At 42.0% G+C, this 25,894-nt stretch overlaps 1 long non-coding RNA gene across 1 annotated transcript; it reads right to left on the bottom strand.

The window, feature by feature from the left end:
• Nucleotides 1–6,420: 6,420 nt before the first annotated feature.
• Nucleotides 6,421–12,884, bottom strand: LOC112247200. Its single transcript, XR_002953036.1, has 3 exons — nt 12,797–12,884; nt 7,612–7,741; nt 6,421–7,140 (listed from the first exon to the last, which is right to left on the bottom strand). It is a non-coding gene; the product is annotated as an uncharacterized LOC112247200 (long non-coding RNA).
• Between the last annotated feature and the right edge of the window lie 13,010 nt (nt 12,885–25,894).

Raw genomic sequence — 25,894 nt, 5'->3', positions numbered from 1 at the left:
CTACCGCTTATGTCGCTTATGCCTGGAGCCAGCCCTTGCCCTTACAAAGAAAGATTGCAGTTTTGAAACTGCAGTAACTGCATTCGACTGTCCAATTTTGGATGGAGTAATTATAGAATAACTACAGTGTACTGCAGTTGAACTGCAATTATACTGCAGTGTAACTGCAGTTACACTGCAGTAAAAAACAACAACATTATTTTGGATTCAGTATCTGACTGCAGTTTTAAGGGTGTCTGTGTGTAATCAGGGATGGAGCCTGTTTTCATAGTTCAGAACACCCTTGTGTGTCCTCCTGGGGTTTTGGTTTCTTGCTCCCCCCCCTCTCTCTCCCTCTCTCTCTCTCTGTTTCTCATTCTCTGTCTCTCACTCTCTCTGGTGTACCGTCTCTTGCTCTCCAGGCACTGCTGGGCCGACACACACACTGCTCTGCTGTGCTGTGCAATCTTTCTCCCACTCTTTCACTCAGCTCTGCTGTTCTCTCTGTCTCTCTCAGCTCTGCCATGCTATCCCCCCTCTCCGCCCCCCCTCCCTCTCTGCTGCTCCCCAGCTGGAAGAGGGTTAGTCAACTGGACGCCCCTCCCGCTGATACATGGGAGCCCCGCGGGGAGTCGCCATGGCAACACCGACCAGCGAAGACAGGGAGTCGCCAGCAGGCCCTTACGGTTGTCATGGGTACTCTCTCTGGCTACGGGGGCGGCAGGCGCTAGAGGCCACACCTCCTCAACCCCTTTCCAAAACCAAGCAAGGCTGAGGCATACACTGTAGGTCTACACACTGTAAATGGCTGACTGTCTGTTTCTGATGTAGCCAGCGCCTTCCAGGCAAGGCACACTTTCGGCCTTCTACACTCAGTAAATACATGTATAGCATGGCTGTCCGTCTTTTCTGCTGTAACCTTTCGAGAGATGATGGTGAGAGGCAGGGTTGGGTAGATTACTTTCTAAATGTAACCTGTTAGCCTACTAGTTACCTGTCCAAATTGTAATCAGTAACATAACTTTTGGTTTACCCAAACTCGGCAATGTAATCTGATTACTTTCAGTTACGTTTGGATTTCTTACCCCTTAACCTTTTACTTCAGTGGGCTAAATCAGGATTTCTTGGTAGTCTTAAACAAAGCTAGTTTGAAACAAAAGTATGCACCTCACACACGTGGGTATGGGTAACAACAAAAAACGGACACGTACCATGTCATATGTATAACCTTTTGAGTTTGCATTCCAATATTACACTTTATATAGACCCCTTTCTGTGCCGCATGAGGGCGATGCCCGCAAGTTGGTGGCAGAACAAGTTCTCATAGAATGCGAGCAACAAAAGCATCTATTTGCATGTTGCTTATGAGTGCATTTCACACTACTTTTGGATTATAATTGGATTTTAAGGCTCATATGAATGTCCTGCTTAATATAATGTTTGTATCATTTAAGTATAGTCAACTGGATTATACTTAAAAAACACTTCAACCAGTAAAATGGCTCTTAGACTAGCTTTTGCTACAGACTATATCAATGAGCGTTAGCATTCTAGCTAACATTTTGCAAATATCACAACCAAATATAATCTTAACGACTGTTCAAGCAAGAATCAAAACATTGTCAGCGTATGAGAACAAAAAAAAGTTAATCTAGGCTATGTTGAATGGCGCAGATGGTGATGGCTTTCTTACTGCCGCCCAGAGTCGCGCACCTCTGTGCGTGACGTCAATATGTAGTGTACTGGAAAAGGGTCTATACATCACAGAAGACTGAAATATAACAACTCCATTTGACAAAGAAACATCAGATTTCTGCCATTTTAAAAATAATGTTTATTAATGATGAAAATATGAAAAATATGAATAACATTCTACCCATGAGGCTACTAGAAGGGGATTTGGTCATTTGACTGCAGGAAAGGGCTACGAGGCATTAGAAGACGACGAAAAGGATCCATCAAACGCATTTGGTGTGTCATCAAAGTGGTCTCTGGCTCATGGATAGACTCTCAGGTGGAACACAACTAGACCTGTGCCTTTTTTCAATGCTGAATTGAATGTCAATTAGAAAACAGAAAGGTGTCGTAATTTTTCGCAAACATCCTTTCTGAATTTAAAAGTAATCCAAGAGGTATATGGAATCGGATTACAATATTTTTGCTAGTAACGTAACTGATTACAGGTACAGTTTTCTTATAGTCAGTTACTCCCCAAACCTGGTGAGATGAGAGGCTAAATCACCAAACATTTTAGGTGGTGCTGCTTCATCTAAACAAATACACAAAATCATTTAGGGTAGAGTGTCCGTATATTTCATGGCTTTGTTTTTCCATGCATGTCATGAGGAACAGCACAAGCCCTCTTTCAGGATAACGTTCCCAACTGGACCATAATGTATCTTATAATACATCACTTTCATACATCTAATTAGGTTGTGATATGGTAATCTATTCATCCCTGTCTCCCAAATTATATCCTATTCTGCAATACGGACTAGTCCTTTCTCCTATTCTGCTCTACGGGCTAGTCCTTTCCCCTTTATCCTATTCTGCTATACGGGCTAGTCCTTTCTCCTATATCCTATTCTGCTATACGGGCTAGTCCTTTCCCCTTTCTCCTATTCTGCTATACGGGCTAGTCCTTTCCCCTTTCTCCTATTCTGCTCTACGGGCTAGTCCTTTCTCCTTTCTCCTATTCTGCTGTACGGGCTCGCCCTTTCTCCTTTCTCCTATTCTGCTCTACGGGATAGTCCTTTCCCCTTTCTCCTATTCTGCTCTACGGGCTAGTCCTTTCTCCTTTCTCCTATTCTGCTATACGGGCTAGTCCTTTCTCCTTTCTCCTATTCTGCTATACGGGCTAGTCCTTTCTCCTTTCTCCTATTCTGCTATACGGGCTAGTCCTTTCTCCTTTCTCCTATTCTGCTATACGGGCTAGTCCTTTTTCCTTTCTCCTATTCTGCTATACGGGCTAGTCCTTTCTCCTTTCTCCTATTCTGCTATACGGGCTAGTCCTTTTTCCTTTCTCCTATTCTGCTATACAGGTTAGTCCTTTCTCCTTTCTCCTATTCTGCTATACGGGCTAGTCCTTTCCCCTTTATCCTATTCTGCTATACGGGCTAGTCCTTTCCCCTTTCTCCTATTCTGCTATACAGGCTAGTCCTTTGTCATTTATCCTATTCTGCTATACGGGCTAGTCCTTTCTCCTTTCTCCTATTCTGCTCTACGGGCTAGTCCTTTCCCCTTTATCCTATTCTGCTATACGGGCTAGTCCTTTCCCCTTTATCCTATTCTGCTATACGGGCTAGTCCTTTCCCCTTTCTCGTATTCTGCTATACGGGCTAGTCCTTTCCCCTTTCTCCTATTCTGCTCTACGGGCTAGTCCTTTCTCCTTTCTCCTATTCTGCTATACGGGCTAGTCCTTTCTCCTTTCTCCTATTCTGCTATACTGGCTGGTCCTTTCTCCTTTATCCTATTCTGCTCTACGGGCTAGCCCTTTCTCCTATTCTGCTTCTCCTATAATGGGCTAGTCCTTTCCCTTTCTCCTATTCTGCTATACTGCTATACGGGCTAGTCCTTTCTCCTTTCTCCTATTCTGCTATACAGGCTAGTCCTTTCCCCTTTATCCTATTCTGCTATACTGGCTAGTCCTTTCTTTCTCCTATTCTGCTATACGGGCTAGTCCTTTCTCCTTTCTTTCCCTTTATCCTATTCTGCTATACGGGCTGCCTTTCCCCTTTATCCTATTCTGCTCTACGGGCTAGTCCTTTCCCCTTTCTCCTATTCTGCTCTACGGGCTAGTCCTTTCCCCTTTCTCCTATTCTGCTATACGGGCTAGTCCTTTCCCCTTTATCCTTTCTCCTATTCTGCTATTCTGCTATACGGGCTAGTCCTTTCTCCTTTCTCCTATTCTGCTATACAGGCTAGTCCTTTCTCCTATTCTGCTTCTGCTATTCTGCTATACGGGCTAGTCCTTTCTCCTTTCTCCTATTCTGCTATACGGGCTAGTCCTTTCTCCTTTCTCCCATTCTGCTATACGAGCTAGTCCTTTCTCCTCTATCCTATTCTGCTATACGGACTAGTCCTTTCTCCTTTATCCTATTCTGCTATACGGGCTAGTCCTTTCTCCCATTCTGCTATACGGGCTAGTCCTTTCTCCCATTCTGCTATACGGGCTATTCTGCTCCTTTTTCTCCTTTATCCTATTCTGCTATACGGGCTAGTCCTTTCTCCCATTCTGCTATACGGGCTAGTCCTTTCTCCCATTCTGCTATACGGGCTAGTCCTTTCTCCTGCTTATCCTTTCTCCCATTCTGCTATACGGACTAGTCCTTTCTCCTTTATCCTATTCTGCTCTACGGGCTAGTCCTTTCTCCCATTCTGCTATACGGGCTAGTCCTTTCTCCCATTCTGCTATACGGGCTAGTCCTTTCCCCTTTATCCTATTCTGCTATACGGGCTAGTCCTTTCCCCTTTCTCCTATTCTGCTATACAGGCTAGTCCTTTGTCCTTTATCCTATTCTGCTATACGGGCTAGTCCTTTCTCCTTTCTCCTATTCTGCTATACGGGCTAGTCCTTTCTCCTTTCTCCTATTCTGCTATACGGGCTAGTCCTTTCTCCTTTCTCCTATTCTGCTATATGGGCTAGTCCTTTCTCCTTTATCCTATTCTGCTATACGGGCTAGTCCTTTCTCCTTTCTCCTATTCTGCTATATGGGCTAGTCCTTTCTCCTTTATCCTATTCTGCTATACGGGCTAGTCCTTTCTCTCTCCTTCTGTATTGTTATTGTTGACTGGCAAATCACTCTAAAATTGGAGATTACTTGGAACAGCAGTTCTGTTCTGTCTTGTTTTATCCCCTTGCACTCACAATATAGTTGAAAACTTTAAAATGTCCTGGTTTTGTAGCACAAATGTTCACACACACACACACACACACACACACACACACACACACACACACACACACACACACACACACACACACACACACACACACACAGAAAGACAGACAGATTTTTGTAATGTTTTCTGTAATGTTATATGGACGCATTGATCAACTAAGTATACATCTCCACTGGCAGTTTTCTCCTCCCTCTGCTGAGTTGAACTTGAGAGTGAGGCCCTGTGAATCTTTCTGCTGAGTCAGAACCCAGTGGAGCTCTGAAGCCGCTCACTGTGTGTGTGTGTGTGTGTGTGTGTGTGCGTGGTGGTGTCCCAATTGCCAGATCTGAAGGTTTCAACATGGATCTCTGCCATAACGTGCTCAGCTCTTTACACGCTCTCCTTCTGGGCAAGGAGAGATCCCTGAGTCTCTGTCAAGAATATGGGCATGGTTTCACTTAGGAGCTCTTTGATTGGGTAACACATGCACTGTGAATCATGAATCTGGTCCTTTGTTTTTTCTCTTCTTTATTTTTAAATCTGAAAGCATTGGTAGACAAGGAAGAGCATGGACATTTCACAGAAAAGAACTCTATGGTCCAATGGTTGTTTTAAGTCTCTTGCCTGTTTGATGGATGTATACTCCCAAACCTAAAATGAGTTTACTTCAGGGGACATGATTTTCTCTCCTAAGAAAATGTATCAAATATCTGTCTGAACTCTAGCAACATTAGCCAAGATGTGACCCCCAGCTGTAACCTCAGCAGCTGAAAAACGGGTGATCATGCACTATTTTGATACACTTAGAAACAATAGGAAAAAAGTTGCTATTTCTAGAACCTTAAAAGCGTTCTTCGGCTGTCTCCATAGGAGAACCCTTTGAAGAACCCTTTTGGTTCCAGGTAGAACCCTTTTGAGTCCATGTAGAACACTTTCCACAGAGGGTTCTACATGGAACTCAAAAGGGTTCTACCTGGAACCCAAAAGGGTTCTACCTGGAACTAAAAAGTGTTCTCCTATGGGGACAGCCGAATAACCCATTTGGAACGCTTTTTTCTAAGATTGTAGGGCATTGGTTCTCAACCTTTTTTGGTTATGCTAATCACATGTTGCTCTGCTCAGAGTACCCTTGATGAAGGAGGTACCCCCTGCGGATGGACCATATCTGAGAGCAGGCTGGAGAGAGCGGCCCTGCTGTCCCCTGGTGATTGGCCCCTCACTCTCAAACCCACAGAACGATCTGGAAGCATTCATATCATCTGAAGAACCACAGACCATATCCACATGCCAATCAGGCCTTTCACTGTGTAGAAAAGAGATGCCTTATCGACATGATTGGATTTGTTCAAATCAATTGTATTACAGGGTTACAAAGTCATGTATGACAACTTTTCCAGAAATTAGTGAGTGAATGAGTGAGTGAGTGAGTGAGTGAGTGAGTGAGTGAGTGAGTGAGTGAGTGAGTGAGTGAGTGAGTGAGTGAGTTAGTGAGTGAGTGAGTGAGTGAAGAACACTCAACTTTAAAGACAGTGAAACATAAATAATCACAAGCACACCCTATTCTTTCAACAACAAAAACTGTAATCCCAGTGATTGGATGAAAAAAAATGAAGATTAAAATGAAACATTATTCTTAAAAAATCAAGTGGCACATTTCCTTAGCTGACAAGAAAAATGAGCATCAGATAATAAATCAGATTACACTAGTCCCTGCTCTGTCACTGCTCTTACACAGCTTTACCTATATCCCCATCTAGTGGAGACCAGGAAAAATGACTTCAACAATCTTATACTGTAACTGAAAGATCCGAGACAAGCAGAAATTGTGTCATAACTTCCTTAATTCAAGAGTTGGGAAATAACTGATATATGTGACAAAATAACATAATTACAGACATTGTGACAGTGACAGACAGTGTTTCAAAACAACAGAGATTATGGGAAACTGAGCCCGTATCCACAAAGCAGCTCATAGTAGGAGTGCTGATCTAGCATCAGGTCCTCCCTGTCCATAATAATCCCTGTCCATAGTGATCTAAAAGGGAAAACAGGTCATAGGTCAGTACTCCTGTTCTGAGATGTTTAATGGATACAGGCACAGACCACCAGCTTTAGTCTTACATCCTATGGGCATCAACGACCAGGACCAGGATCTTATAGGAGGACATTTGGTCAAGATGTATTCTTTCTGCCATTCTCAGCTGCTTTTCATTTGTCCAGGAGGATAACCAGGGGAAGTTTAACCTCTGGGTCTTTGGACATTGGGACGTCAACAGTGACCTTAATGGAGTAGAGAATAGAGAGATGAACGCACACGGAGTTGATATTTGAGACATTGATTTGCAGTCTATTTCCAGAGTCTTTAAAAGATCTCATAATGGTGTAACTTACACAGTGAATTTCTAAATACATTTTTATGAGAATTGCATTGCATTCCCTTCACACTCAAGCACAAAACACTCTCTCTTTCTCTAACCTTATTCAAAGCAGTGGACTAAAAAGTTATTTGAAATAAACAAAACACAAGAGGTGCTGCTGCAAAACCGGTCGGTCTGCTGTCTGATCACTTTAAAATGCTTGGGTACACTCAAGCATGGTGGTGCTGGATCACATTACTACTCCCATCACTGTTATCACACGTATATGGAGAAGTTCATGTGAAAGAATGTTACCTCACTTAAGCAGCATCAAATAATGTTCTATCCTCCTTTTCTCTTGAATTCAGAGCATAAAAATCTCATCATAATATACCTTCATTGTGTAACTTCAGGATTGATCAGTCTAGGAGGCTCCTAGGTGGTATGAGGCACACAGTAGACGGTTATGGTAACATCTCTTGTAATGCCACTGCCAGTTGTGGGTGTACCTGGTATAAACACACCTTTGTATAAGAGAAACAGAAACAATAACACAAGTCCATTGATTAAAATAAATCAAGCCTGGAAAACAGTGAATACATGAAATGTATTGACATGTTGTATTACCATCTTAACGGGACACATCCTGATCAAATCTATTGTCAAATTGATGTCATTAAATCTCAAGGAAAATCTCACCATATCTCCCATAGTAGGCACAACATACCATCATAAATCTGCTTGGTAATTTCTGATCATTTACTATTTATGAAGTAATCAAAATCAGAGGTTGACTGCAATTATACACTCCATCCATTTTTCCTTCCTGCAACAATATTTGCTCAAGACTGAAGTATTCCTTCTTGCTACTGAACTCCTTAGTAAATTTATTTTGATGTTCGTTCCATTCCACCTTGGCTTTACCTATTGCCTTGACAACAAGAGACTTGACTGTGGTCTTCTTGGATACTTCCAAGGAGTTTCCCCAATATTCATTTACTGTGTTGTCGTCAACTGAGAAACTTTTGATTGTCATTGTGTTGTTGCCAGTGATTGTTTGCAAGTGTGTTAGAACACTATGAGATAAAAACCTAATGCAAGAGTATGGCTGTTCATGTTCAGAGCAGACTCTTCAAATGATGTCCAGTGGGATTCAAAGTCACTAAGGAGACTCTCCTATATGTAAGGGATAAGCACCAAGGTGTTATGCGTTCTATGGAAAATATGATTTACGTGGAAGGCAAGTGGAGACTCCTCAGAGGAGGAATGGGAGGACCGTCTGTCACAATCGTTGGAATAAATGGACCAAGGCGCAGCGTGCGTAGAGTTCCACATGTTTTAATAAATAAAACGCACCAAAACAAAACAAACAAAACGTGAAGTAATGGAGTGCTCACAGGCACTACACAAAATCAAGATCCCACAAACAACAGGTGGGAAAAGGCTGCTGCCTCTGATTGGGAACCATACCAGGCCAACATAGAAACTAAAAGACTAGAATGCCCACCCTAATCACACCCTGACCTAACCAAATAGAGAAATAAAAGGATCTCTAAGGTCAGGCCGTGACACCGTCCTCCTCAGTGAATATTCATAAAAATATATGTAACGGTTTTCGTCGTTAGCAGGAAGGATCAGACCAATGCGCAGCGTGGTAAGTGTCCATAATATAATTTTAATGAAATATAACTGAACACTGAAAACAAAAGAATAACAGAATAACTGGAAACCGTCACAGTCCCGTATGGAGCAAACACAGACAGAGAAAATAATCACCCACAACCAAAATGGGGAAAACAGGATACCTAAGTATGATTCTCAATCAGAGACAACGATCGACGGCTGCCTCTGATTGAAAACCATACCAGGTCAAACACAGACAGGGAAAATAATCACCCACAACCAAAATGGGGAAAACAGGCTACCCAAGTATGATTCTCAATCAGAGACAACGAACGACAGCTGCCTCTGATTGAGAACCATACCAGGCCAAACACAGAAATACAACATAGAAAAAATAACATAGACTACCCACCCCAACTCACGTCCTGACCAAACTAACACAAAGACATAATAAAGGAACTAAGGTCAGAACGTGACAATACAGTACTGTGCAAAAGTTTGTCAGATGTGAAAAAATGCTGTAAAGTAAGAATGCATTCAAAAATAGACATGTTAATAGTTTATATTTATCAATTAACACAATGCAATGTGAGAAAACAGAAGAGAAATCTTCATCAAATCAATAATTGGTGAGACCACACTTTGCCTTCAAAACAGCATCAATTCTTCTAGGTACACTTGCACACAGTTTTTGAAGGAACTTGGCAGGTACGTTGGCCCAATCATCTTGGAGAACTAACCACAGTTATTCTGTGGCCTCAGGTGCTTCTCTCTCTTCATGTAATCCCAGACAGACTCAATGATGTTGAGATCAGGGCTCGGTGGTGGCCATACCATCACTTCCAGGACTCTTTGCGCTGAAGATAGTTCTTAAGGACTTTTGCTGTATGTTTGGGGTCGTTGTCATGCTGCAGAATACATTTGGGGCCAAGCAGATGCCTCCCTGATGGTATTGCATGATGGATAAGTATCTGCCTGTACTTCTCAGCACTGAGGAGACCATTCATTCTGACCAAATCCCCAACTCAAATTGCAGAAATGCAGCCCCAAACTTGCAAGGAACCTCCACCATGCTTTACTGTTGCCTGCAGACACTCATTTGTATACTGCTCTCCAGCCCTTCGGCGAACAAACTGCCTTCTGCTACAGACAAATATTTTGACTCATCAGTCCAGAGCACCTGCTGTCATTTCTCTGCACCCCGGTTCCTGTGTTTTTTTATGCATAGTTGAGTCGCATGGCCTTGTTTCCACGTCGGAGGTATGGCTTTTTGGCCGCAAGTCTTCCATGAAGGCCACTTCTGACCAGACCTCTCCGGACAGTAGATGGGTGTACCAGGTCCCACTGTTTTCTGCCAATTCTGAGCTGATGGCATTGACGGACATCTTCCGATTACAAAGGGAAGTAAGCATGATGTGTCTTTCCTCTGCTGCAGTAAGTTCCCTTGGCCGACCACTGTGTCTACGTTCCTCAGCGTTGCCCGTTTCTTTGTGCTTCTTCAAAAGAGCTTGGACAGCACATCTGGAAACCCCTGTCTGCCTTGACATTCCTGCCTGGGAGAGACCTTGCAGATGCAGTATAACTACCTTGTGTCTTGTTGCTGTGCTCAGTCTTGCCATGGTATGACTTTTGACAGTAAACTGTCTTCAGCAACCTCACCTTGTTAGCTGAGTTTGGTTGTTCCTCACCCAGGTGTATTCCTCCTGCACAGCTGTTTCTGTTTCAGTTAATGAATGTGTTTCAACCTACATATTGAATTGATGATCATTAGCACCTGTTTGGTATAATTGTTTACTCATACACCTGACTATATGCCTACAAAATCCCTGACTTTGTACAAGTGTACCTGCAAGAATTGATGCTGTTTTGAAGGCAAAGTGTGGTCACACCAAATATGGATTTGATTTAGATTTCTCTTCTGTTTTCTCACTTTGCATTTAGTTAATTGATAAATATAAACTATTAACATGTCTATTTTTGAATGCATTCTTACTTTACAACATTTTTTTTACAACTGCCTAAAACCTTTGCACAGTACTGTATTTTTCTAAACATTTAAAAAGTTATACTTTTTAGATAAAACTATACTAAATATTATCACGTCACCAAATAATTGATTCAAACACTATTTTGCAAAGAAGGTCTACAGTAGCCTCCGCTGCCCTCTGTAGGGTAGCACTATGGTGTAGCCGGAGGACAGCTAGCTTCCATCCTCCTCTGGGTACATTGGCTTCAATTCAAAACCTTGGAGGCTCATGGTCCTCACCCCCTTCCATAGACTTACACAGTAATATTTACAACTTCAGGAGGACATCCTCCAACCTATCAGCACTCTTGCAGCATGAACATGTTGCCCACATAATCAAAGGATCAGAGACTGAATCTAGTACGGATAACATAAGCTACAGCTAGCTCGCACTGCAGTGCATAAAATGTGGTGAATTGTTGGCTCAAAGAGAGATAAAGAGAATAGTTTAACAGTTTTGAACAAATTAAGTTCTTCCTAAATGAAGGAGAAGCAAGAGAGAAATAGAGAGAGAGAGATTTCGTCATTTTTTTCACTTTCAGTTTCAGTTACTTAGCTAGCAATTGCAGCTTGCTAGTTTAGCCTACTGAAACACCCTCCTCAAACAGAGGGATGCTATGTTAGCTTGCTGGCTATGACTATCCAACACAACACTGGATCTCTTCCAAGTCAAGGTAAGCTTTTGGTTTTACAAATTTATTGCCATTGGGGCCCGCCGGTGTAAATACTTACTGACTGTACAATGTAATCTTACTGCATGATTGTAGCGGGTTTACTAACGTGTTAGTTCCATTAGTTATACTGACAATGATGTTACTTTGGCTAATATGGTGACAACGATGTAGGCTGTGTGTAGCAGTTTGGCTTGGAAAGATTTTTACGCCTGGTCACATACAGCTGATGTGTTGTGCATTGAAGTCCACAGGCGAAGGGAAGAGGTGAAAGGAAGTGAGCGCATATCGTAGATGTGAGAAGGAATACAACATGGCTGCTATGAAACTGTAAACTATGTTCACGCGGGATCGAGTGTATTCATTCTGCCGATTCTGTTGAAAATATTTCTTGAACAAAAGTAAACGGAACAAAACGGGGATAAACATACCTGAATTGTCCAATAGAAACTCTTGTTTGCAACTGTTGGACTAATGATTACACCCACTATCAGCTAGATGCAGGAAAGAGTGTGCAAGGCGGTATTGAATGTCACTGTCTGTCCATTTGTCACTGTCAAATTTGTCTCTCGACCTGTGCCAGTCGTTCAGTAATTTTGTTCTGTATCTATGGACGTGACCCAGTCATTCGTTGTAAATGTTCCATTGCCATACTGGCTGGAAACATTATTATCCCTTGCTTGCTAGCTAGCCAACTACAGCTAACTTACAGTCACGTCAATAGTGCAGCCAGAATAACAACAGTAGCTGTATTTGCATTTTTTAAGCTGTTTTCTAGTGACATTTATTTGGATGTACCCATAACAAGCTAATGATGTGCAAATTCACCTTGCATAGAAAATGTGCTCTCTTGTCAGGATACTGTTGTTCAGAGGAGCTAGTCAACAACACAGCTAACACAATCACTTCAAACTGAAGCTGGGAAGACTGCAAACTAGCTGCACATTGTTTAATTTGACCTTTTTTCATATTTACATTTCTCTGTATACATCCATAAAAAATTATGCCAGCTGATTCATGATTTTAACTGGCTGAGAAACACTGCCTGCCTGTCTCGTCCCGACTCCCGACACGTTCATTACTATGGGATAGCTGGAGATCGAATTTGAATATTGAAACAATGTTGCAAATGTCAGAGAGACAGACAGCAAGGTTTACACAAATCTCCGCCGTTGAAAACTAAATGTTAGTCTAAAAGAAATGTGAGTTAATGTCTAGATGTTTTTTCATAGTGGAGATTAAGTTTATAACTTACTTACCTGCCTTGGCTGATGCGACAGTGGATTGCGCAGTTAGGTGGAACAGAGCAAATAGGCATTTTAACATCATAGATTTAGCCGGTGGTAACTTGTGGAATAGACACGGACTGGAATGCAGTTTTAACCAATCAGCGTTTTGCACGGCCCTATCCTATCTGCATGATGTTCCTCCTCTTTGGAAGTAGTCCATGGAAACCAACTGGTTTCATTATCACGTGCCTGTATGCCATCTGTTGTGTTATGATTGTTACTGTTAGTTTGTCAACTGGTCTGGTATGTTTTAAGAGATACATGCAGTGAGTAAAGTCACTGTTGTTCATAACCAATGAGACGTTAGTAAAGTAATGTGATGTATTATTTATTTGAGAGATACACAGTATACAGCACATGCTGTTACTCAAAGTGAGGTACAGTATCTTGAATATTTCCTTGTATGTTCCCAGAATCTGAACAACTTTATCACCATTCACAAATGTTTATATGATTTTGTCCTTCTGTTTCAGCTCTGGTCCTGCGAATCAATAGTACTTTTATATACTTTTTAGCCAGTAGTTCTGAAAGTAGCGCTCACGAGCCAAAAGTGGTCCCAGAAAATTGTATACTATATCTCATATGAGCAGATATGTGCATCACGTCATTGCTCTCTTTCTCTCTCTTTCTGCTGTGTGTGCATCTTGCTAGTTGTCACTAGAATGACAAGCGGCTGAAGCTCATTGGCTAGAATTCGAATTGCTTGGGGCCTGGCCCATGTGGGAAATTATTTGGGGAAAATGGCTACTTGAGAAAAACAGTACTTCTAAGAAAAACTAGGGATTTTGTGACTACTTGAGGTTAAACAATAATTTGGCTCATAGACAGGACTGAGTGGGTTACTTTCTTAATGTAATCTGTTACAGTTACTAGTTACTAATCCAAAATTGTAATCTGTAATGTACTTTTGGGATAACCCAAATTTAGGAACATAATCTGATTACTTTCAGTTACTTTTAGATGACTTTCCCCTTAATTGGCATTAGAAAAATATTTCCAGTCATTCCAATTCATGTAAGAGGCAGGAGGTAGGCTTGTGGTAAAGAACTTTGGACTAGTAGCCAAAAGTTCACTAGTTCAAATCCCCGAGCAGATTAGGTGAAAAATCTGTCGATGTGCCCTTGAGCAAGGCACTTAACCCTAGTTGCTCTAGACAACAGCATCTGCTAAAAATGTTTTTTTTTTTTAAATACCCCTTGATCTTCAGGAATAGGACTTGGAAATATAGAATAGCCAAATTGTTTTACCTGAACATAACCCAAAAAAAAAGGATTTAGCCTCTGTTGCTTATGATGTTGTTGTCATGGAGGACAGATTGGGCTCATTGTTAAATGCTGCTCTCGTGGAATGGCATGCTTTGAGCACTGAAAATGAATGCCATATGCTGCATCTGCTATAGGCCAATTGTTTACGTTTTTGTTGGTGACACTTTGATATCTTGATAATTTGCAGCTGTTTAATTTACTGCGGTGGGCTAAATAATGAACGCACAGAGTGTTTCTTGGTAGTCAAACAAATTTACACCTCACACACATGGTTATGGGCTTCAAAAAAGAAGACACTTGAGCAATAAAAGCCTCACTCGTGGTCTTCATAAATGAACTTGTTTTTGACTGCATGTGGAGCACAAAACCACGAGTTTTGGAAGGGAGGAACTCCCTCAAACTTTTATTCCATGGGCTGGGATCCGCACTATGCAACTCCTGCAAGATAAAATGTTTCATTGTCTGTCCACTGGTCGCTAAAACAATGATTGATAGGCAGCTTAAACTTCTTCAATTAAACTATTATTCGGTTAAATTACACATATACACTGAGTGTACAAAACATTAGGAACTCCTTGCTAATATTGAGCTGTACCCCTTTTGCCCTCAGAACAGCCTCATATCGTTGGGGCATGGACTCTACAAGGTGTTGAAGGCGTTCCACAGGGATGATGGCCCATGTTGACTCCAATGCTTCCCACAGTTGTGTCAAGTTGGCTGGTAGTGGATCTCTACTCTGAATAGCTCGTTCCATATCATCCCACAGATGCTCAACTAGATTGAGATCTGATGACTGGGCAGTAAGCTGAATTCACTGTCATGTTTGTGAAACCATTCCTGGACAATCCTAGCCTTGTGGCATGGGGCATTATCCTGCTGAGAAAAAACATTTGCATATGGATACACTGCTGCCATGAAGGCATACATCTGATTGGTAAGGACGTTCAGATATCCTGTGGCATTCAAACACTGCTCCACTTTTATCAAGGGGCTCAATGTGTGCCATGAAAACACAACCCACACATCACACCACCAGCCTGTAATGTTGACACGTGACAGGATGGATACATGTACTCATGTGGATTTCTCCATACCCTAGTCCATCAGCGTGACACAGTAGTAACCGCGATTCATCAGACCAGGCAATGCTTTTTCAATTCTCCAGTGTCCAGTGTTTTCATTTCTTAGCCCATTGCAATCGCAGTTTCTTGTTTTTTGCTGAAAGAAGTGGAACTCTTTAAGGTAATCAGCTGCCATACATCATTAGTGTCAAGGTACGACGAGTTGTGCATTCTTTTATGTAGCCCGTCTGTTGCTCTGCACAATTTGTGTCAGGCTCCTTTGTCCTCTTCCATCAGTGACCTGTTTTCGACCACTGGCCTCCCATTGGCTGGATGTCCTTTGGGTGGTGGACAATTCTTCATATACACGGGAAACTGTTGAGTGTGAAAAACACAGCACCGTTTCAGTTCTTGACACACTCACACCAGTGCGCCTGGCACCTATTACCATACCCCGTTTAAAGGAACTTAAATATTTTTTCTTGCCCATTCACCATCTGAATGGCAGACATACACAGTCTCAATTGTCTCAAAGCTTAAAAAATCCTTCTATAACCTGATCCGCACTTTCATCTACACTGATTGAAGAGGATTTAACATCAATAAGGGATCATAGCTTTCACCTGAATTACATGGTCAGTCTGTGTCACGGAAAGATCAGGTGTTCCTAATGTTTTGTACACTCAGTGTACTTTTGTAAACAGCCATCCACAACAACCACAATCCATAAGGAGCAAATCATTTAGAGAGCAGCGGTGTGATACACATCATTGTGCTGTGTAGATATCAATAATAAGTTATATCTGTATCACCCGTAGGCTACAGCACTGCTGTCGTCCTTACCTCCAAGCCTTTATTCAAATTGTAGTCTTTGCATGCAGACAGCAGACGCGCCATTTTAGTATTTTTGTGTTTTATTAGGATCCCAATTAGCTACAGCCAAAGTTGCAGCTGTTGTTCCTGGGTGCCATTGTAAATCAAATCAAATCAAATCAAATTTTATTTGTCACATACACATGGTTAGCAGATGTTAATGCGAGTGTAGCGAAATGCTTGTGCTTCTAGTTCCGACAATGCAGTAATAACGAGCAAGTAATCTAACTAACAATTCCACAAAAAAACTACTGTCTTATACACAGTGTAAGGGGATAAAGAATATGTACATAAGGATATATGAATGAGTGATGGTACAGAGCAGCATAGGCAAGATACAGTAGATGATATCGAGTACAGTATATACATATGAGATAAGTATGTAAACCAAGTGGCATAGTTAAAGTGGCTAGTGATACATGTATTACATAAGGATGCAGTCGATGATATAGAGTACAGTATCAACGTATGCATATGAGATGAACAATGTAGGGTAAGTAACATTATATAAGGTAGCATTGTTTAAAGTGGCTAGTGATATATTTACATCATTTCCCATCAATTCCCATGATTAAAGTGGCTGGAGTAGAGTCAGTGTCATTGACAGTGTGTTGGCAGTAGCCACTCAATGTTAGTGGTGGCTGTTTAACAGTCTGATGGCCTTGAGATAGAAGCTGTTTTTCAGTCTCTCGGTCCCAGCTTTGATGCACCTGTACTGACCTCGCCTTCTGGATGACAGCGGGGTGAACAGGCAGTGGCTCGGGTGGTTGATGTCCTTGATGATCTTTATGGCCTTCCTGTAGCATCGGGTGGTGTAGGTGTCCTGGAGGGCAGGTAGTTTGCCCCCGGTGATGCGTTGTGCAGACCTCACTACCCTCTGGAGAGCCTTACGGTTGAGGGCGGTGCAGTTGCCATACCAGGCGGTGATACAGCCTGCCAGGATGCTCTCGATTGTGCATCTGTAGAAGTTTGTGAGTGCTTTTGGTGACAAGCCGAATTTCTTCAGCCTCCTGAGGTTGAAGAGGCGCTGCTGCGCCTTCCTCACGATGCTGTCTGTGTGAGTGGACCAATTCAGTTTGTCTGTGATGTGTATGCCGAGGAACTTAAAACTTGCTACCCTCTCCACTACTGTTCCATCGATGTGGATGGGGGTGTTCCCTCTGCTGTTTCCTGAAGTCCACAATCATCTCCTTAGTTTTGTTGACGTTGAGTGTGAGGTTATTTTCCTGACACCACACTCCGAGGGCCCTCACCTCCTCCCTGTAGGCCGTCTCGTCGTTGTTGGTAATCAAGCCTACCACTGTTGTGTCGTCCGCAAACTTGATGATTGAGTTGGAGGCGTGCATGGCCACGCAGTCGTGGGTGAACAGGGAGTACAGGAGGGGCTCAGAACGCACCCTTGTGGGGCCCCAGTGTTGAGGATCAGCGGGGAGGAGATGTTGTTGCCTACCCTCACCACCTGGGGGCGGCCCGTCAGGAAGTCCAGTACCCAGTTGCACAGGGCGGGGTCGAGACCCAGGGTCTCGAGCTTGATGACGAGCTTGGAGGGTACTATGGTGTTGAATGCCGAGCTGTAGTCGATGAACAGCATTCTCACATAGGTATTCCTCTTGTCCAGATGGGTTAGGGCAGTGTGCAGTGTGGTTGAGATTGCATCGTCTGTGGACCTATTTGGGCGGTAAGCAAATTGGAGTGGGTCAAGGGTGTCAGGTAGGGTGGAGGTGATATGGTCCTTGACTAGTCTCTCAAAGCACTTCATGATGACGGATGTGAGTGCTACGGGCGGTAGTCGTTTAGCTCAGTTACCTTAGCTTTCTTGGGAACAGGAACAATGGTGGCCCTCTTGAAGCATGTGGGAACAGCAGACTGGTATAGGGATTGATTGAATATGTCCGTAAACACACCGGCCAGCTGGTCTGCGCATGCTCTGAGGGCGCGGCTGGGGATGCCGTCTGGGCCTGCAGCCTTGCGAGGGTTAACACGTTTAAATGTCTTACTCACTTCGGCTGCAGTGAAGGAGAGACCGCATGTTTCCGTTGCAGGCCGTGTCAGTGGCACTGTATTGTCCTCAAAGCGGGCAAAAAGTTATTTAGTCTGCCTGGGAGCAAGACATCCTGGTCCGTGACTGGGCTGGGTTTCTTCCTGTAGTCCGTGATTGACTGTAGACCCTGCCACATACCTCTTGTGTCTGAGCCGTTGAATTGAGATTCTACTTTGTCTCTATACTGACGCTTAGCTTGTTTGATTGCCTTGCAGAGGGAATAGCTACACTGTTTGTATTCGGTCATGTTTCCGGTCACCTTGCCCTGATTAAAAGCAGTGGTTTGGCTTTCAGTTTCACGCGAATGCTGCCATCAATCCACGGTTTCTGGTTTGGGAATGTTTTAATCGTTGCTATGGGAACGACATCTTCAACGCACGTTCTAATGAACTCGCACACCGTATCAGCGTATTCGTCAATGTTGTTGTCTGACGCAATACGAAACATCTCCCAGTCCACGTGATGGAAGCAGTCTTGTAGTGTGGAGTCAGCTTGGTCGGACCAGCGTTGGACAGACCTCAGCGTGGGAGCTTCTTGTTTTAGTTTCTGTCTGTAGGCAGGGATCAACAAAATGGAGTCGTGGTCAGCTTTTCCGAAAGGGGGGCGGGGCAGGGCCTTATATGCGTCGCGGAAGTTAGAGTAACAATGATCCAGGGTCTTTCCACCCCTGGTTGCGCAATCGATATGCTGATAAAATTTAGGGAGTCTTGTTTTCAGATTAGCCTTGTTAAAATCCCCAGCTACAATGAATGCAGCCTCCGGATAAATCGTTTCCAGTTTGCAGAGAGTTAAATAAAGTTCGTTCAGAGCCATCGATGTGTCTGCTTGGGGGGGATATATACGGCTGTGATTATAATCGAAGAGAATTCTCTTGGTAGATAATGCGGTCTACATTTGATTGTGAGGAATTCTAAATCAGGTGAACAGAAGGATTTGAGTTCCTCTATGTTTCTTTCATCACACCATGTCACGTTGGCCATAAGGCATACGCCCCCGCCCGTCTTCTTACCAGAAAGATGTTTGTTTCTGTCGGCGCGATGCGTGGAGAAACCCGCTGGCTGCACCGCTTCGGATTGCGTCTCTCCAGTTAGCCATGTTTCAGTGAAGCAGAGAACTCAACCTTGTTGTCAAGAGACTGGACATTGGCAAGAAGAATGCTAGAGAGTGGTGCACGATGTGCCCGTCTCCGGAGTCTGACCAGAAGACCGCTTAGTTTCCCTCTTTTTCTGAGTCGTTTTTTTTTTTGGTCGCTGCATGTGAACCATTCCGTGGCACTGGTTGTAAGGCAGAACACAGGATCCGCATCGCGAAAAACATATTCTTGGTCGTACTGATGGTGAGTTGACGCTGATCTTATATTCAGTAGTTCTTCTCGGCTGTATGTAAAGAAACCTAAGATGACCTGGGGTACTAGTGTAAGAAATAACACGTAAAAAAACAAAAAACTGCATAGTTTCCTAGGAACGCGAAGCGAGGCGCCATCTCTGTCGGCGCCGGAAGTACATAGCTTGGACTGTAGCCTATAAAAACCTATTCCTGCTCTTTTGTAGCTCTTTTGTAACTTTTCGCAAACATCTTTTCTGAATTTAAAATGAATCCTAGAAGTAATCATCTAGATTTTGGTTGTTGTTCTGTATTTTTATTCTGATTACAATATTTTAGCTGGTAATGGATTACAGTTATATTTTTCTGTAATCATTTACATGTATCATTGACACATCCAGCCCAAAATCTAAGGTTTAAAAAAGACTTAGTAATCGCCAAAGTTCTAGAGCATGAGAACTCATTTAGACCAGCTGTATTCCTGCTGCCGTTCCTCAGCTGCTATTGATTTATCCAGGAGGATAACCAGGGGAAGTTTAACCTCTGGGTCTTTGGCCGTTGGGACGTCAAGAGTGACCTACAAATACAGAAAATATATGAACGTACACTTAGTTGCCCAAATGTTTAATTACAGTATAGTTTTCACATACACAGCGACTGCATTACACATATTTTATTTGTGTGTTTTTTTATGGGTTGAAAACTCTCTTTCCTCTCCTACTCTACATCCCTGTATGCATAATTTAGCTGGTCTTGTGCGTTCATTATATGTGTGTATTTCATCATAATATACCTTCAGTCTGTACTCTAACTTCAGTATGGAGCAGTCTAGGAGGGAGACAGGGAGTTGTGGAGGGATAGTCAGAACTTTGGTCACAGTCTGTCTTGTAGAAGCCGTAACAGGATCTCCTCTCTCTTTAATGATGTCATTGGTGTAGATGTTCCTTTTATGCTTGGCGAAGAAGCTTTGCTCTTCATATAGGTAGAAGTTGGGGGTTACTGTGCATGTAGAGTTGTTGTGTATCTCAACAAGGATTTTTATTGCTTCACCTTACAGGGGACACAAGGAAAGGAACTTGATTCAGTTATTGGGTTTACAGAATGTACATTTCGAGACATTCTTCTCCTCAGGAGAAGTGTATGAAGGGTATCACATCGTAGCCTAATTCATTAGCAAATAAGATAGTTCACTCTCATACATTTTCCCCATTAAGTTATTGCATTTCATATTTCATGTGAATATATTGAATTTGTATATTCATTTACTGATCTCTGTTTTATTTAATACAACCCCCCTGTACCTCATTGAATGGATTTAGATGTAATATTAAAATGACCATCATCAAGCTGAAGTGGCTTTGGTTGCAGACTGACCTGATAGATACCCCATTGTCTCAATATGAATGTCCAAAGAGATATCTCCAGAGGCAAAAAATAGAATCTTGGAACCATGCTGGGGCTCCTACAAAACAAGAGATAAAAAGTAACCTGCTGATATGCATTCTGTTGCCATGGTAATTTTGGCTGTAAATAGTAAAAAAGCAGATGTAGTTCAAAAAGCAGGATGGATAATAAGAACACTTTACCCTCAGTCCAGGAATGATCATATTCGTCTTTGACAGATACGTGAACTCTGTCTTGGCTCTGTCTATCAACCAAAGCGTCCGGATCAACTTGGCCTTCAAATAGTAGGTGATTTTGCCCCATTTCCCCATGTAAGATGAAGGCATTTCTCTGAGAGGAAATGTGAAAAAAAGAAAACTCATTATCATCTATCTGTGGAAACCACTAGAAGGCCTTTTTACATAACAACATCTGTGATTATTGTTTCCTCCAATGAAAAATATAAACCCACAAATATGTGATGGATGGAACACTTACCTGGCTGGAATCTGGAAGGTGAAAGGATACACATGTCTCCCAGGAGAAATTATTTCAGAGCCTGAAAAAGGGGAGGTGAGACCCAACACAAACCCAGCCCATTTTCAAATGGGCATTGTAAATTCAGATTCTGCTTAATACAAAGTCATGTTAGGCATATGTAGTACCAGTCAAAAGTTTGGACACACCTACTCATTCAAGGGTTTTTCTTCTTAAAAAAACAACTATTTTCTACATTGTAGAATAATAGTGGAGACAACAACACTATAAAATAACACATATGGAATCATGTAGTAACCAAAAAAGTGTTAAACAAATCACCCTTTGACTTGGACAGCTTTGCACACCCTTGGCATTCTCTCAACCAGCTTCACATGGAATGCTTTTCCAACAGTTTGAAGGAGTTCCCACATACGCTGAGCACTTGTTGGCTGCTTTTCCTTCACTCTTCACTCGTCCAAATCATCCCAAACCATCTGAATTGGGTTGAGGTCGGGTGATTGTGGAGGCCAGGTCATCTGATATAGTACTCCATCACTCTCCTTCTTAATCAAATATCCCTTACACAGCCTGGAGGTGTGTTGGCTCATTGTCCAGTTTAAAAACAAATGACAGTCCCAGACAGCGCAAATCAGATGGGATGGCGTATCACTGCAGATTGCTGAGGAGCCATATTGGTTAAGTGTGCCTTGACTTCTAAATCACAGATTTTTGCTTCACAGTGGAAACCACACATGCAGAGATAATCCATTCACCTACTCTGCATCTCACAAAGACATGTTGGTTGGAACCAAAAATCTCACATTTGGACTCATCAGACCAAAGGACAGATTTCCACTAGTTTAATGTCAATTGCTCGTGTTTCTTGGCAAGTCTCTTCTTCTTATTGATGTCCTTTAGTAGTGGTTTCTTTGCAGCAATTCGGCCATGAAGGCCTGATTCTCCTCTGAACAGTTGATGTTAAGATGTGTCTGTTACTCTAACTCTGAAGCATTTATTTAGGCTGCAATTTCTGAGGCTGGTAACTCAAATGAGCATATCCTCTGCAGCAGAGGTATCTCTGGGTCTTCCTTTCCAGTGGCGGTCCTGATGAGAGCCAGTTCCATCATTGCGCTTGATGGTTTTTGCGACTGCACTTGAAGAAACTTTAAAAGTTCTTGAAATGTTCCGGATTGACTGCCCTTCATGTCTTAAAGTAATGATGGGCTGTTTTATTCTCTTTGCTTATTTGAGCTGTTCTTGCCATAATATGGACTTTGTCTTTTACCCACAACTGATTGAGAAGGAAAATAAATCCACAAATTAACTTAACAAGGCACACCTGTTAATTGAAATGCATTCCAGGTGACTACCTCATGAAGCTGGTTGAGAAAATGCAAAGAGTGCAAAGCTGTCATCAAGGCAAAGGGTGGCTACTTTGAAGAATCTCAAATATAAAATATATTTGGATTTGTTTAACACTTTTTTGGTTACTATATGATTCCATGTGTTATTTCATAGTTTTGATGTCTTCAGTGTTATACTACAATGTAGAAAATAGTAAAAATAAAGAAAAACCCTTGAATGAAAAGAGGTGTCTAAACTTTTGACTAATACTGTTTGTAACCTAACCCTACAGTATTCTCAACAATGGTTCTGGAATACCATTGCGTCATCAATAATTATTATTGTGAGATAGGCTATTAAAAGTACGAAGCATTAATCCTAACCATTCTTAATTGTTGCAGAACATAAACACAGAAATCTGAAGTATTACATACCATCCCCCTTCCCTTCCTGCAACAATATTTGAAGACTGAAGTATTTCTTCTTTCCACTGTAGGCCACAGGGTTTTGACCCTCATTTTCAGTCCATTTCACCTCAGCTTTCCCCTTTGCCTTGATAAAAAGAGACTGGAGAGAGCTCCTTGGATGCTTCCAAAGTGACCCGCCCAGTGATAGTATCCCCAGCTGAAAAAGTGCCATGTTCATTAATCGTCTTGTAGTCGACTGAGAAGTGTTTTACTGCCATTGTGACAGAGTTGGTGAACTAAGCAGTCACAAGGGGCATGCACGACTCTAATGTATGATTCATGAAGCTAGACAGTGTCAGTATTCCACACAGTGTAACAGGAGATGTTACCTAGAAGCATGGAGGATGAGGACCAGAGCAGACCCTTTGAGTTCACTGTGTTATTACCCCCTGGCTAAAAGTCAAGTGTGCTCTTTACTATGAACAAGGATACCAACCAGTTTGGCACCTCATTATCTAGCGGTCATGTCCCTCCATTATGGAAGTAGGCTACTTGATCTGTTTCGCGGGCCACGGCTCTTCAGCCTACAAGTGGCTATGTCACAGTCACACAGGTAACTGCCGTCACCTATGTTACAAAATAATACATAATATATCTTGAGCCATATAATATAAATGTGTATAGGCTACATGCTTTTTGTTCTCCCTTAAATCAGGAGAATCCTTTATTACCATGTAAAACAGTATGTTAGGTATTTGGCTTGGGGTTGTATTTAAATGGCTAGACACTAATAACATAATCACTCTATAAACACTGGACCTTTTTTAGGGTGCAGGAACAATATGATTTCCTCCTTCGCTTAGGTTTTATTGAATATTAGTTCATGGTAAATATTAACTGCGTTTGCCAAATATTTTACATATAGTGGTAATAATGAAAATAAAGAAATAATGATTTTTATATGATAAATGTGAACATTACATTACGGTTAACTCATACACATAAATACACTGTATACAGAACATTGATAGATTAATATGCATCAGAAGAGAGTAGTATTTCACTTGACCCCGCTTGCCTATAGCTGCTTGGAGGCTGACCCATCATTGTTAGGGAGTAAGGTGTAAGGTGGGGGTTCCAGCCCAAGACCTTGAGATGCAGGGAGAACAATGATGGGTAGATTTTTGTGTAAGACAACCAAGAATCACTCTGTGTGACTCTGATTTAGCCCAGTGCAGTAAAAGGTTCAAGGCCCAGTGCAGTCAAAAGCATGATCTTATTGTGTTTTCTACATTTCCACACTATGAGGTTGGAATAATACTGTGAAATTGTGAAAATTATGATAATGCCCTTTTAGTGTAGGAGCTGTTTGAAAAGACCACCTGACATTTAAGGCTGTTTTGGTGGGATGGAGTTTAGGCCTGCCTGGTGACATCAACAGGCTGTAAATTAGTTAATAAACCAATAACAAAGATAGCTCCAAACCTCTGCCAATAGCAGCTAGTTTTCAGCTTTTCCCTCCCCACGCAGACCACTCTCAGACAGTCCTAGCAACAGTTTTGCTTGAAAAAAGGCTCTTTGCTAAGAAGCCATTTTTGTTTCTTTTTGACAATTATTATTGTAAGGTACTTAATTGTTACCCTGAAATAATTTGATATTGAGATAAAAAATGACTTCATTGGACCTTTAGGAAACCCTGTCTGCTACAGTATATGAAGATAAGTGCAGTTTGATCATATGACAGTATACAGCAGTTCCACAGGTTCATACCATTAATGCAGGAAGAGATATGTCTGCTTTGGAGATGAAGGTGAACTTAGTCTTGGCTGTCTTGTCCACCTTCATTGATCTGCTCAACTTTGCCTCCAATGAGTAGACCATTTTGCCTTGCCTGGCTATGAAGGTGCTCGGTATAATTCTGAGAAATATGGGATTATAATTACTATAAGGTAATAACAGACTACATATTTGACAAATATGCATTTGTTTTTACTCGTGAAAGGGAACATGTGTCTCCCTGGACTGATGATTTCACAATCTGAAAAAGATGGTCTGACTCAATCATTTTCTTTTAGCCAATGAAAAGATTCCAGTAGTGAACCCACAGTCAGAAAGCTGCTCTATGGGGTCATGCAGTCTTTAAGCTGGAAGCAGTCTCTGTGTGAAGTTGATTTGTAATGTCATGGTTCACAAATATTTACACTGAACAAAAAGAAACATCCAAAAATGTCAAAGATTTTGCTGAGTTACAGTTCATATAAGGAAATCAGTCCATTTAAATAAAATCATTATGGATTGTACGGTTCTGGGAATACAGATATGCATCTGTTGGTCACAGATACCTTTAAAAAAGGTGACGTGGATCAGAAAACCAGTCAGTATCTGGTGTGACCACCACTTACCACATGCAGCGCAACACATCTCCTTCACATAGAGTTGATCAGGCTGTTGATTGTGGCCTGTTATTTTATGCATTTTGGGGGGGGGGGATCCCCATTAGCCTACGTCAGGTATTCCCAAACTGGGGTACGCACAATGCCGTATTTGGTACGCCAAATAAAAATGTGATTCACATTTAAATATCTATTATTTTTTTTAATTTTTTTTAATTCACATTTCCAAACAGTCCATTTATATTTTCCAATAGGGCTATACATTTGGGTGAGGTTTTTTTCTTGCCTGAGTAGCCTCGTTTCACCTCCAAAAATACAATTAAACCATCTAGTGTTCAGTGAAATAACAACACAATGTCAATACAGATAGCCTAGTCAAATAATTAACACCCAATCACATTAACCATTCCTCTCTCGCGGGAATTCCACTAACGGTCCATATGTAGACAAACGTAGCTGCTGCTCATGTTGGTATCTGCACTGATGGTGAAAAAGCCA

This window comes from Oncorhynchus tshawytscha, linkage group LG04 (assembly GCF_018296145.1).
Source record: "Oncorhynchus tshawytscha isolate Ot180627B linkage group LG04, Otsh_v2.0, whole genome shotgun sequence".
Classification (NCBI taxonomy): Eukaryota; Metazoa; Chordata; class Actinopteri; order Salmoniformes; family Salmonidae; genus Oncorhynchus; species Oncorhynchus tshawytscha.
This window is presented reverse-complemented; position numbering and strand designations above follow the sequence as displayed.